A 12686-nucleotide genomic window follows, 5' to 3' on the forward strand; every position below is an offset into this window, starting at 1 on the left:
TTCTGTTCCCCAAATTAATTCATTCAAAAGCAATTTTATGTTTGTCTCCCTATGTCTAATTTTATTATTAATGATATTAAAATAATTTTTATTATTATAAGAATGGCTAGTGGTAACTAAAGGCTTAGGCATTTTGCTTTGCACTCTAGTATGTGTTTTCTCATTTAATTTTCACAATAGTCCTATGAAAGTTATTATTGTCATCATGTTATTGATTAGGAAATTGACATTCAGAGAAGGGGTATCTTGTTTAGTGTCACAGAAACAGTGCCCCAGGTCTATAGTTAAGCTCAGATCTCAAGTACTACAAATCCATCTCTCTAATTTAGCATATGACATTACCTTCTGATCATTATCTGGGTGCTGTTATCCCAGTAAACCAGCAGGATAGTATTCCATTAAATATGACTTTGTATCTAAGGGTAGTCTTTGACATCTTAGACAATAAAGATTTGAAAATATAATCAATTTCTAGAGTAGTTGATCTAATGAAAAATGTTGAAGCAGACAATGCTTATAGACAAAATCTAAGAAAGTGATTGTTATACTTTTAAGAAGGCCCAGGAGTCCTTGGACAAAATAAGAAAGAAAAACTTCATGAAGATAACCATTCTTCAAGGCACATGCTTGAGACTCTGGGCGCATTTCTTGGAGCTGTGCTATAGAAAGAGACAAGGTATTCAGGACAAAGAGTAGAGCAGAAGTGGAATCAGTTCCTCTGGACTCCCAACCCAGAGAAATGAGCCAGTCTGCTGCTCCAGCTGGACTTCTGGGTGGTCTCAAAAGGTGGAACTGAGCAAAGTAGCTCATGATCTAATCTGGAGGTCCCACATGTGCAGGGGAAGTGAGTATTTTGAGTATTCACAGTAAAAACGGCACTTCAATATTGCTTTTCTTTTATATCCAAGAATTTCAAAGAAGAGGTTTCTCATTTTAAAGGTGTATATAAAATGGATGCTAGAAATAGGAGAATATTGTTACCCTCCATTAGTGAAAGAGAAAAGGTTCTCATCCAACTTAATATCTGAAAGGAGCATATTTATATTTTTAGTGTCTAGTATATGCCAGCCACTATTATTTATTTTCTCATATAATACTTATTTCAGCCTCTGAAATAGATAGCAGTTTCCTCATATTACAGAAGAGAAAACTAAGGTTCAAGCACCATGTGAATTTTCCCCAAGATCATATAGCTTGAAAGTGAGCAAGTTAAGATTCCTACCTAACAGATCCTGAATCTTTCTTTTCTTTTCTTTTTTTCCAGTACTGTGGATTAAACTCTTGGCCTACCACTTAAGCCATACTGCCAGTCATTTTTTATTTTTTTCCATTTGTTTTTCAGATAGGATCTAATGCTACCTTTTCTCAGGCTGGACTCCAATCACAATCATTCTCTCTCTGCTTTCTGAGTAGCTCGAGCCATAGAAAGCACCACTATACCCTACCTCAGACTGTGATTTTTTTTTCCTTTTTTTTTTTTTGCCAGTACTGGGGCTTGAACTCAGGGTTTTGCACTTGTGAGGCAGCTGTTCTCCCACTTCAACCATGCTTCCATGTCTTTTAACTCTAGTTATTTTGTAGATAGTGTTCTGCCCAGGCCAGCCTGGACTATGTGGCTTAATACAATACTTTAATTTCCTCTCACTATCAACCATTGCCATTAGTAGCATAGAAGAACAGAGCAGAACTACCTGTACCAATTCACTCATTCCAAGAACTGAGTATCCATAAGCCTTCCAACTGGCCTCTTTACGTCCCTTACTTTTACTTTCTGGGGTCCATCCTTGTGTCTTTGTAATGATTGACCTTGCTCACTATGACAACATTGGAGGAAAAGCACAATCCAAAATGCAAGTCAAGATACCTGTAATGTGTTTGGGAATCTCTCAACCTACCATAACAGCAAAGATTTTCCTGTGGTAAACTAAAAGGGAAATTTGTGCCGTCCTAAAACTGTTCATCTAATACATGTGGAAAATGTATTTCACAGAACTAAGAGATACTTATTTTGGTCTTATTCACTGATATTCACTGATTCTGTAAAGGAATTAAAACCTATTACAGATTTCCTTTTGATATAAAAAAATCTTATAATTGCATTAGGAGTCAAGTGAAGCACATTACTGTTTTATGTAGACAAGCCAAGAATTACATCACGTTGCTTCTTCCTACATATGAATGCAATTTTCTGTGGAACTATTTGGAGACTATGGCCCATCTGCTTCTGAAAGCTTTCTACCAAGTTGCCAAAGGAATAGTGCAGAAAACCAGAATCATTTTTATGCTGACATTGATAAATTTACAAGCATTCTAATCCTTGCCTAACAATTTATAGCTATTTTTTATGTATTATGAAAAGCAATGTTTTATGACCTTTCATGATCATCACAGCAGAAATCAGTTAGGAAAGTAGCTGTATAAATCATCTTCTATATGTTCTTCCCATTCACTTATGAGAGGCCTGCAATTATATACCAAAGTAACTTTTTGAAAGTTAATTTCACATTTATCTTCCTAACTTCTCTTAAATACAGAATTCACAGGATGGTGGTACTTTATCTTATTATTCCTATTAAAATTTAGAGAAACAGAAGCACAAAAAAGTTAAGCAACTTGCCCAATGTCAGAGTTGTTTGGTGTCAGAGAAATGATGAGTTCCCAGGTGTTTCTGATTCCCAGAACTTACATCATTTCCCAAAATCATTTTGTGAAATAGTAGTGTCCTAATAAATGTGAATAGGCATTCTGGTAAAATAAGCATTTCAGGGTCACTGCACAATATAATTTAACCATTGCCATTAACCTTTCACTATAGTCATGAGTTATTAAGAAGTCATTGAAATCCTATAATCTAAAAATGTCCAACCCAGAGTTTTTTCAAGTTATTTGTCCACAAACATCTTGCAAATTCACTCTAATTGTACAGTGCACACCTTTAAAAATGTTGCATGATGGCATGTAAGTATTACTTCACTTTAGGATGAGCATTATTCTAGTACATTGACTATGCCCTATATATTTTATCCTTCACAATGTTTCAAAAATAATATCACTCAAAGTAAAAGCTCAAGAAACATTTGTTAATTGGTAAATTCTACAATATGGTTATTTACAAGTAGAGCCTTAAATATATGGATGTCAGTTTACTGAAACCATAAAGCAGTTTGTTAAAACCCAAATGGGGAAGGTGTATTTAAAATTCTCTACAGGCTAGAGAAATATATGTTAAAATGTCAAAATAGAAGTGGACATTAGGAAAGAAAGCAATGGCATAGATAAATCAAATAAGTTTATAGTTATTGAACATGTATTGAGTATATACTGTCTTTAAGATGCTACAAATGCTTTCTAACTTCATCTGCCCTCACCTTATAAAACAGGTAGTGCTACCATTCAATAACCAAGTCATTTATATTAGCATCTGAAAGTCAGGGACACATTGACGATTAATAAAATTTAGTGGATTAAGATAACTGTATATACTCACTGCTGTCATTGGCTCTCATGTTAGCATTGCACTGAATGTAGACATCAAATGCAAACCATGATCAAACCAAAGCTCTCTGTACTGGACCTCTCTGCTTTAGTAAGTTAAATCACCATATTTCCTGTATCATTTCCTAACAACTAGCTATGTGAACTTGCTTGTGCCAAGTAAGTTCTTTGGATGCAGTTTTTCTTGGTTTTAATGTTTGTAATGGTTTTGGATAAAACAATTAATTAGCTAGTTCAGGTAGTAAACTCACTGATATGTGTAACTTCTTTGTAGCTAGCCTAAATATTTTTAGTCCCTTCTATTGGTCCATGTCTAGTCATTCTACTTATTAAATATTTTAATTATCACCCTAGGTGGGTAAGTAGCATAAGGATAAATTGGATTTGAAATATCTAAAGTCCTAAAATTCTGTGATTTAAGACCCAAGGACATATATACCCTCATTTAAGTCCTGATATAATTAGTAAAGATGCCACTACCAAATAAATATGAATAATTATTTGAATCAAATTCTAGTCTTGGCAACCAAGTCATGTAGTTTAAAAGTAAACACAGATCCCTAGCATCATTCTGCTCCACAAATTACTCCTCCTTCAAGCCCAAATCATCTCAATAAGGTAGCAACATTTGGCATGACAGCAAAGTTAACACGAACTCCGACAATGTAAGCTTTATACTTAAAGGTCAATGTCAGAGGCAAATATTACATTCAGCTCATTTGGGGCTTAAAATGAAGTGATCATTTTGGCTCTGAGATATAAAAAAATCCCCTAAATTCAATATGTTTTGAGATGCAAGAATCGTCTTGTTTCTGTTATTGCAGTCAATAAATATAACTAGATATTCTGGAACTAAGGAATCAAAAACATCTATTCCTATTCCCAAAATATAACACAGTAACTCACAGGTGTGCTATGTCATTAGGACACTTTCAACTAAATTAAAGCCCCATGTTCCCATTAACTATCCATCATTGACAGTGCACAGAGGCATCCCATGCAGATTTCACAGCTGTTGTGAAGTAACGCTTGATTTCTGCCAAGATTTCAGGAGGACTGAATTACTGTGAGTCATGATTTCCCCAGAACTGGTAGAAATCCTTCTGGTACAACCCAGGCTCATATATCTTAATAGCAGCTTTTCTGCCAGGGAAAGTACAGGTAAACTATGATACTAAAACATTCCTTGCAGTTTGATTTGGCATACACTGAATCACATTCTTCTATTGCTTTACTCTATAATTTTAAATATATTCCCATTGGAGGAGAAGTGGTCATTCGTCCTTTTAATTTTCCCCCACACAATAACCTATTGCTATTTCTCTTGAGAACCTAGGCAGAAAGATTTATAACTTGAACCAGAACATTCCATTTCCTGCAAGAAAAGTAAAACATCAATGGTTGTTTGAATCTACTTCAGCTGGCTTTCTCAGTTAAAATATTTTCTAGGGCTAGGTCTTTTTCCTTTTAATTTCTAATTTCTGGTTCCATAAGAGGCAAAAGTAAATGAACAGTTCCATGCTTTCCTACTCACATGTTATGTGGTTGTTTTAGTTATTTATCTAAATGCTGATTCATCTTGCAGGCATCAGTTTGAGTCTCTACCTTAATTAAACCTTTCCCCATTTAGATCAGTTTTCAATGGTCTTTTTTGGCTTCTGTAATGATTAAGTTTTAAAGATGAGCCAGGAGCTGCTGGCTCATGCCTGTAATCATAGCTACTTGGGAAGCAGAGATTGGGTGGATCTCTGGTCAAGGCCAGCCTGGTCAAATGGTTCTTGAGATCCCATCTGTAAAATAACCAGTCAAAAATGGACTAGAGGAATGGCCCAAATAGTAGAGCACCTGCTTTGTAAGTAGGAAATGAGTTCAAACCCCAGTCCTACCAAAAAAATGTTTTAAGATGAAGCTACAGTGGTATACTGCACATGTTTTCTTTTTCTCTATATATATATATTTTCATTTTCTTTCCTTCCTTCCAGTTCTAGCATGTTATGATATATGAACACTGGAATTGGAGTTTCTGTAATCAAGCACAGCTCCTTTACTTGCTAGCTGTAGATAAGGTCCTGAACTTTTCAAGTGCCTCATCTATGAAATCATACTAATGATAGAATCTACCAAATAATTTTATAATTATTATTAAATAAGACAACTTCACAAGTAGTAAGTATTAACTAAGAGTTGTTGGTGTCACTAAAAGCTGCTAGAAGTAAGGAACAATGTTTTACCTATCACCCATCCCATAAATGTCACAGTCCTAGAGAATGGCAGAATTGAAACCCAAAACTAGCACTATTTTAAATTAAGGTCCAAACTATCCATATAGATTGAGATGGTATATGTCCAAACAGCAAAGAAGATCTACTGAAAACATAATTATTAAGTTTTCCACTCTACCTAGTAAATATGGCATCACCGAGAGAAGTAAGAATAGAGAGAGAACAGCCTTAAGCAATTTTGCTTAAAATTATCTAACAATGTGGGCTTTATCAAGTGAGATGCCCTGGAGCCTTATTATTCTTAGGATCACAGCAAATTCATCTTTTATCCTACTTGTGCTCTCTATTCTTTCTCCCACATACATGCTCCAGTCCACGCATAAAACATTCATTTGTGTGCCTCTTTCCAAACTCACTTTCCAGTGCAACCCTCCCCACTGCTTCCTCAGTTGAATTTACTATGATGGGTCCCTTTTAAGGACCCTTTCTTGCATACTGCATTTTTCTCCTCAAAGTGTGTTCAGTGGAGCAATAAGAAAGTTTTTAAAATTCAGAGTCTCAGGCCGACACCGCAAATGCAGTGACACAGAATGTTTTTAACAGTATGTCTGAAGAATTTCATATACTTTGGGGTTCAAGGAGCATGACAAGCGTATCCTACAAGACTCCTACCCTAGGTCCTTTGAAATGGAGGGACACTCTTATCCTAATGTAAATTTTTACCTATTTATATCTCAGTGTCCAAACAAATCAAGGTTTATTCTTCAACCCATGACAGCTTACAAATCACCACCCTTCACTTGGACATGTGTCCACTTAATAAGTTCCAGGAAGGAAGCACAATCCTTTTTTCCAAGCTGTTACCTTTTAGGGACATCAAATCAGTCATGATCATCAGAGACTAAACAGGCAGTTTGGCTCAGTCTTGGAAAATTTTTATCAATCGTTTCCACAAACACATTTGAATATTTAAACTTCAGCACTGATAATCGTTATTTCTTTTCTTACCTTGTGTTCTCAATATTGTCTACACTTTGATGATTTTCAAAAATATTAACTACATGATCCTACCCAAGATAAACCAGATGAGTATTATTTGATCATATCAAGCAGTTTTTCTTGCCTTCTCAATTATGTATGTTGAATACCATGATGGTGATGCTGCAAGGTACCAAAGGACCCAGTGCAGTACTTGACACATTGTAGCATTCGTTAAGTATTATGGTTTGCTTGGGGAAATGATTATATATTTATTTGATGACTGAGAAACTTTCTAGGCTCAGAATTAGTACTCTGAATTATAGTTTTTACTGAATATTATAGAAACCCAAATGTTTTATTGTCATTATTATCATTAAATATGCACTTCTCATGTGTGGCTCATGTAGTTTTACAGGAAAGAAGAGATCTTCCTGTCATTTTAATGCAGAAAATGTTATGTAATGAAGAAAGCATGAAATCAGACGTTTTTAAGTCCCTGAACAGTATCTGGCTGTGTGACTTGAAGCAGCTACCAACTGTCATTCATCCTATTCCCTTGTGTGAAAGAGAAAAATAAGTACAACTTCATGGTATTTCTATGATTTTAATGAGATAAAGTATTTGGGAAAATCTAATACAAGACCTTGTCATTGTTTTTTTTCTCAACCCACTAACTTAATTATGATCTTTGATACTACCATTTAAATCATTCCCCTTATAAGTATGGTGGCATTTTGTACTAGTTCAGAATTAATTGACACCAAAAGTTTTTTAAGTTTGCCATTTGGATATGACTATATAACTACTTGTACTATCCCCCCGCCAAGTGAACCATGGAAATTTCAAAATTAGCAAAGGAGTTGTGCAATGATTCAAATGACTGCAGAAGATTAAAATTCTTTTGGAATAAACTTGGTGTGTGAACCTTTCTTGGTTTGTTCTTTGAAGAAATAAGTGTGTTGCCTGATGTTGGGAATGATGATAAGGCAGTGCCTATTTTCAATTATCCCTAGGCTTCTGGATTTTTCCAAGAATGTTTGTTAAAAAGTATATTAAGAGTTATAGAAGTTGGGTAGAAAAAACAAAGGAATAAAAGAAGAAAGAAAAGAGGAAGGAAGGGAAGAAGGGAAACAGGGACAGAGAAGGAAGAGCGAAAAGGGAGAGAAAGAGAGAGAGAGAACCAAATAGGACTGGATACAGTGATGCGGTTTTATTTATTTATTTATTTATTTATTTATTTAATTTATTTATTTTTTCATTTTTCTTTTATTATTCATATGTGCATACAAGGCTTGGTTCATTTCTCCCCCCTGCCCCCACCCCCTCCCTTACCACCCACTCCACCCCCTCCCGCTCCCCGCCTCAATACCCAGCAGAAACTATTTTGCCCTTATCTCTAATTTTGTTGTAGAGAGAGTATAAGCAATAATAGGAAGGAACAAGGGGTTTTGCTGGTTGAGATAAGGATAGCTATACAGGGCATTGACTCACATTGATTTCCTGTGCGTGGGTGTTACCTTCTAGGTTAATTCTTTTTGATCTAACCTTTTCTCTAGTTCCTGGTCCCCTTTTCCTATTGGCCTCAGTTGCTTTAAGGTATCTGCTTTAGTTTCCCTGCGTTAAGGGCAACAAATGCTAGCTAGTTTTTTAGGTGTCTTACCTATCCTCACCCCTCCCTTGTGTGCTCTCGCTTTTATCATGTGCTCATAGTCCAATCCCCTTGTTGTGTTTGCCCTTGATCTGATGTCCACATATGAGGGAGAACATACGATTTTTGGTCTTTTGAGCCAGGCTAACCTCACTCAGAATGATGTTCTCCAATTCCATCCATTTACCAGCGAATGATAACATTTCGTTCTTCTTCATGGCTGCATAAAATTCCATTGTGTAGGTTTTAAATTATGTAATTTTCAAGTGTTATAATAATACAGTCAAGCAATTTGATGATTTGGTCAATATGCATAAAAACACTTCAAGTCTATATTTTAAAAGCTTTGTTCTTCTTTAAAAGTACTTGTGTTTTTTGTTGATGTCTACACAATATCACCTGTCCTGCATCTTTTTCTGCAATATGTCCTTTCTGCTCCATGAAGAGTCAAAGTCTATTTCTCATTCCTTACTGAATGAGACATCTGTCAGCTTAGTCAAATAGAATATGGCAGAATTATGTTAACTATACCAGATTCTGAAAAAGTTCTTAGTATACTGGGCGGCTTCTGCTTTCTCTCTCGAACACAGCAACTCTGTAAGAAGGTCACCATCCGTAAACTGGCGTATTGGGAAAACTCAGAGGACCAGGGTCCTATTTAGACTAGTAAAGAAGCCATCTAGGATACAGATCCTCATCCCCAATCACTATAGCTGATGCCAGATTACTGGTTACAACTTCCCAGATGAGTTTTTCTAAAGTTTCCAATCCACAAAATTGTGAACAAATGAAAAATATTTGTTTTAAGTCATGAAGATTTAAAGTAGTTATTTCAATAGCAGAAAAATAACTAAAACTGAGTTCATACCCCAGAATATAAAACAAATTCCTTTGAATTATTGAAAAGAAGATAAACAACCCAAATTTAGAATGTGAAAGAAACAAACTGGCAGCTCATAAAAGATGCTATCCAAATGACCAACATACATCTGAAAATATATTTAATATTGTTAGGCATCGAAATGCAAGTTAAAACTCCACTTGCAAGAAAGATTTAATTTTAAGAGGGTGACAAGAAGGATATAGGCAAATGGAGCACTCTTAGATGAAGAGAGGAGTGTAAATTGGCACATTTAAGAAAACCTTTAGCTGGGCTTGGTGGCATTTGCCAGTAATACCAATATTAGGGAGGCTGAAGCAGGAGCATCATGAATTCAAAGCCAACCTGAGCTACATATCCAGATCAAGGCCAGAATAGACAACACAGCAAGTTCAAGATAAGTTTGGGTTACATAGTGAGAGCCTGTCTTGAAAAAAGAAAAATATCATGGCCCTATAATTTCTATATCCATCAAAAGACATGAAGAAGAATGTTCATAGCAGTTTTAATTACAATCTCCAGACATTAAAAACATTCCCCAAACCCATCAACAATAAAATAAATAAATAAACTGTGGTATTTTCACTTAATAGAATGCCACAGGACTGTAAAATAGGTACAGTGTTTGTGTGTGGAGGAAGTAGCTTTGAATGGAGGAGGGTGAACTAAGACAATTAAAGTGAAGGAATATGATTGATGGACATCATACACCTCTACAAAATAGAACAATGAAACCTCTTGCAATTGCTTGAAGTGTGGTGGGGAAGGACTTGAGGGGAGAGATGGTGGGTTGATGGAACCAATGTACAATATAATCTAATTGGAATTATCATAATGAATTCCCCCTGAACAACTGCATCCTAATAAAAAAAATTTTAAAGCAATAAATTACTGATATGTATATAAAATGGGTGATTTATACTATATATGATTATATATAATATATAACATAATATACAATATAATTAATATTATAATATATAATGTAGTGGGTGAATTTGAGAGACAAAGTTGATGTACAAAGTTGATATACTTTCCCACGTTTTTATATACATTTCAAATTTTTCCAATACATGTACATAAGTACTTGAAAACACAATATAGTGTATGCATTAGTGAATCCTTTTGTGTTTGAATGCCTTATATTGATAAATATAATCATTATTATTTGTCCTTTGGTAAACATATAATGTATTAAGTTATAAAAGTAGCTTTTCATTAAACACATTAATACCATTTGCAAAATCAACATATTTATTTAACATAGCAGACTTTTCTGATATTTTGTCCTTAACTACAAATTCAAAGACTTCTAATCATAAAAACTGAAAAACAAATATACCAATTTAGTTTAAATATATTAACTTTGTTACTATCACTCAAATCCTCACAACTTTAATAAATAAAGCCATTTAAAAGTGCTAATTACTATGAAATTCTATTTGTTTCTATATTATAGTTTTTATAATTCTGATTTTTCATTCTTCCTCAACCTACTCGTAGGGTTTGTGTTAAGAGAGGATGACGAATGAAGATTTGGAACTAAGACCAGTATTAAGTTTATCTTCTAGAAAGAACCTATCTAAGTTTATCATCCAACTAAGCTGGTTACATTTTTAGACATGTCCATTGCATAAAGACTATTAAAAACTGTTAACCTGACAAACTGTAACTTTTGGTACATGGGGGGCATGATTTTTTGGGGTGGGGGAAATGAGTTTTCTTTCTTTTTTTTTTTTTTAACAGGAAAGAAGTTTATTAAGAAAAAGGACAGAGCTCCCAGGGGAGAGAGGGTGGGGTCCCAGATGGGATACCTGACTACTTTTATCACCATTAATCTGTTACTATGTGGGAGTGGAGCTTATAGTAAAAAAGGTTATTTTATAAATGTTTGCTCCAAGTTTCTTTCTTCTTCTTTTTTTCTTGTGGTATGAGTACTCTACCACTTGAGCCAGGCCTCTCCCCATTTGGTTTTTATTTTGTTTTTGAGATTGGCTCTTAGTAACTTTGCCAGAACACTTTCCATCCTCCTGCATCCACCTCCCAAGTAGCTGGAATTGCAAGCATGTCCCACCATGCCCATCTCTGAGAATCTTGATTTTATTAATATGTCAGATATAGGCCTCTTTTGCAGCTGTTTTTTCTGAATGAGTCCTGCTTATTTCTTTTAAATCTAGCATTTTTCAATAATTTCACTGAAATTATATTTTTTTCTTTCTTATCAATCGCTAAGGTCTGCAATATCATGTAAGAAGCACTGACTCGAAAGTGATAAAATCTTTTGAATGACAACTGTCGTGACTACATAAAAATCTATGGTAAGGCACAGATAGTTTCAACAAATTTACTCATATCAAAAAACTGGTGATGATGTTCTATGCTACTGTTTTGTGAACAAATTTAACCTTTTCATATAAAGTAAAATGTCAACTAAAAATATTTGAACAGCACCAATTCAAATGGCAGGAATTTGTGTGTCTTTTTTATAATCTGTAAGAGACTTTGCACATTTGTTTGTTGGTTTTTGATTGAATTTACTAGTAGTTTAAAGCCATTTAGTTATTAACAGCAAATCTGAATTTAAGCCTTACATGTGTAATAGCCTTAAAGTTAACACTCAGTGCTCTCAAAAATTACCACTATAATTAAAAATTTTTAAAATCAAATGAAAAACAATCTAAATTTGAGTGATTAGAAAAATTTGCACAAAACTTCACACTAACTTCAAGATAGGAAATAAATGTCATCTTCTCCATAAAGAAAAATCATAATGAAAGCATCAATAGGAAACACTTGAAATGCAACAAGATTATTCTAAAATAGAACTGGAAGAAAAAATGAGCAAAATAAATTTTTAAAATTGAAAGTAGCAATATTAAAATATTAAGTATGAAAATTAAAACAGTATGGGAATGTGAATATAAGGAAAAATGAGATAATCAGAAAGGCATACTACTTTTATATAGGACACAAACTATTTAATCAATGGTATTGATACAAATGTTTGGCTATCTGGAGTCAAACATTACTTTTTTGTTTCTAGCAAAATACATTCCAAAGAGAATGAAATTAAGTATTAAGTGTTTGCTTCAGTGACACATATGCTAAATTGAAACAATACAGAGAATATTAGCATGGCCCCTGCACAAGGATGACATGCAAATTTGTGAAGCATTCCAAATTTTTAATTATCACAATCAATAGCTTGGCAAACAGAGTGGAGCAAGTTGAAAACAGAGTAACAGAAACAGATGACAAGGAGGAAATATCAATCCTTAACATATATGCACCAAACACAGGGGCACCTATCTACATTAAAAAAATTCTAATGGCCCTAAGAGCACAGACAGATGCTAACACAGTCATAGTGGGAGAACTGAATACCCCACTGTCACCAATAAATAGAGCATCTAGACAAAAGATTAACAAAGAAACATCAGAGCTACTCTGCACAATAGAC

At 34.4% G+C, this 12686-nt stretch overlaps 1 long non-coding RNA gene and 1 other non-coding gene across 3 annotated transcripts in view; both read left to right on the top strand.

The window, feature by feature from the left end:
• The window catches only part of LOC141411438 (uncharacterized), a 188681-nt gene that overhangs the window by 101185 nt on the left and 74810 nt on the right, over positions 1-12686 (top strand). The window contains exon 4 of one of the 2 annotated variants that reach the window (XR_012436171.1): positions 11460-12136. The exons of the other annotated variant lie outside the window; for it this stretch is intronic. This is a non-coding gene — a long non-coding RNA (uncharacterized lncRNA). Of the gene's footprint in view, positions 1-11459; positions 12137-12686 lie in introns of those variants that run through there. 2 annotated transcript variants of the gene reach the window in all.
• Positions 12307-12412, top strand: LOC141416014 (U6 spliceosomal RNA). Its single transcript, XR_012440951.1, has one exon. It is a non-coding gene; the product is annotated as a U6 spliceosomal RNA (small nuclear RNA).

Source organism: Castor canadensis, chromosome 1 (genome assembly GCF_047511655.1).
Source record: "Castor canadensis chromosome 1, mCasCan1.hap1v2, whole genome shotgun sequence".
Lineage (NCBI taxonomy): Eukaryota > Metazoa > Chordata > Mammalia > Rodentia > Castoridae > Castor > Castor canadensis.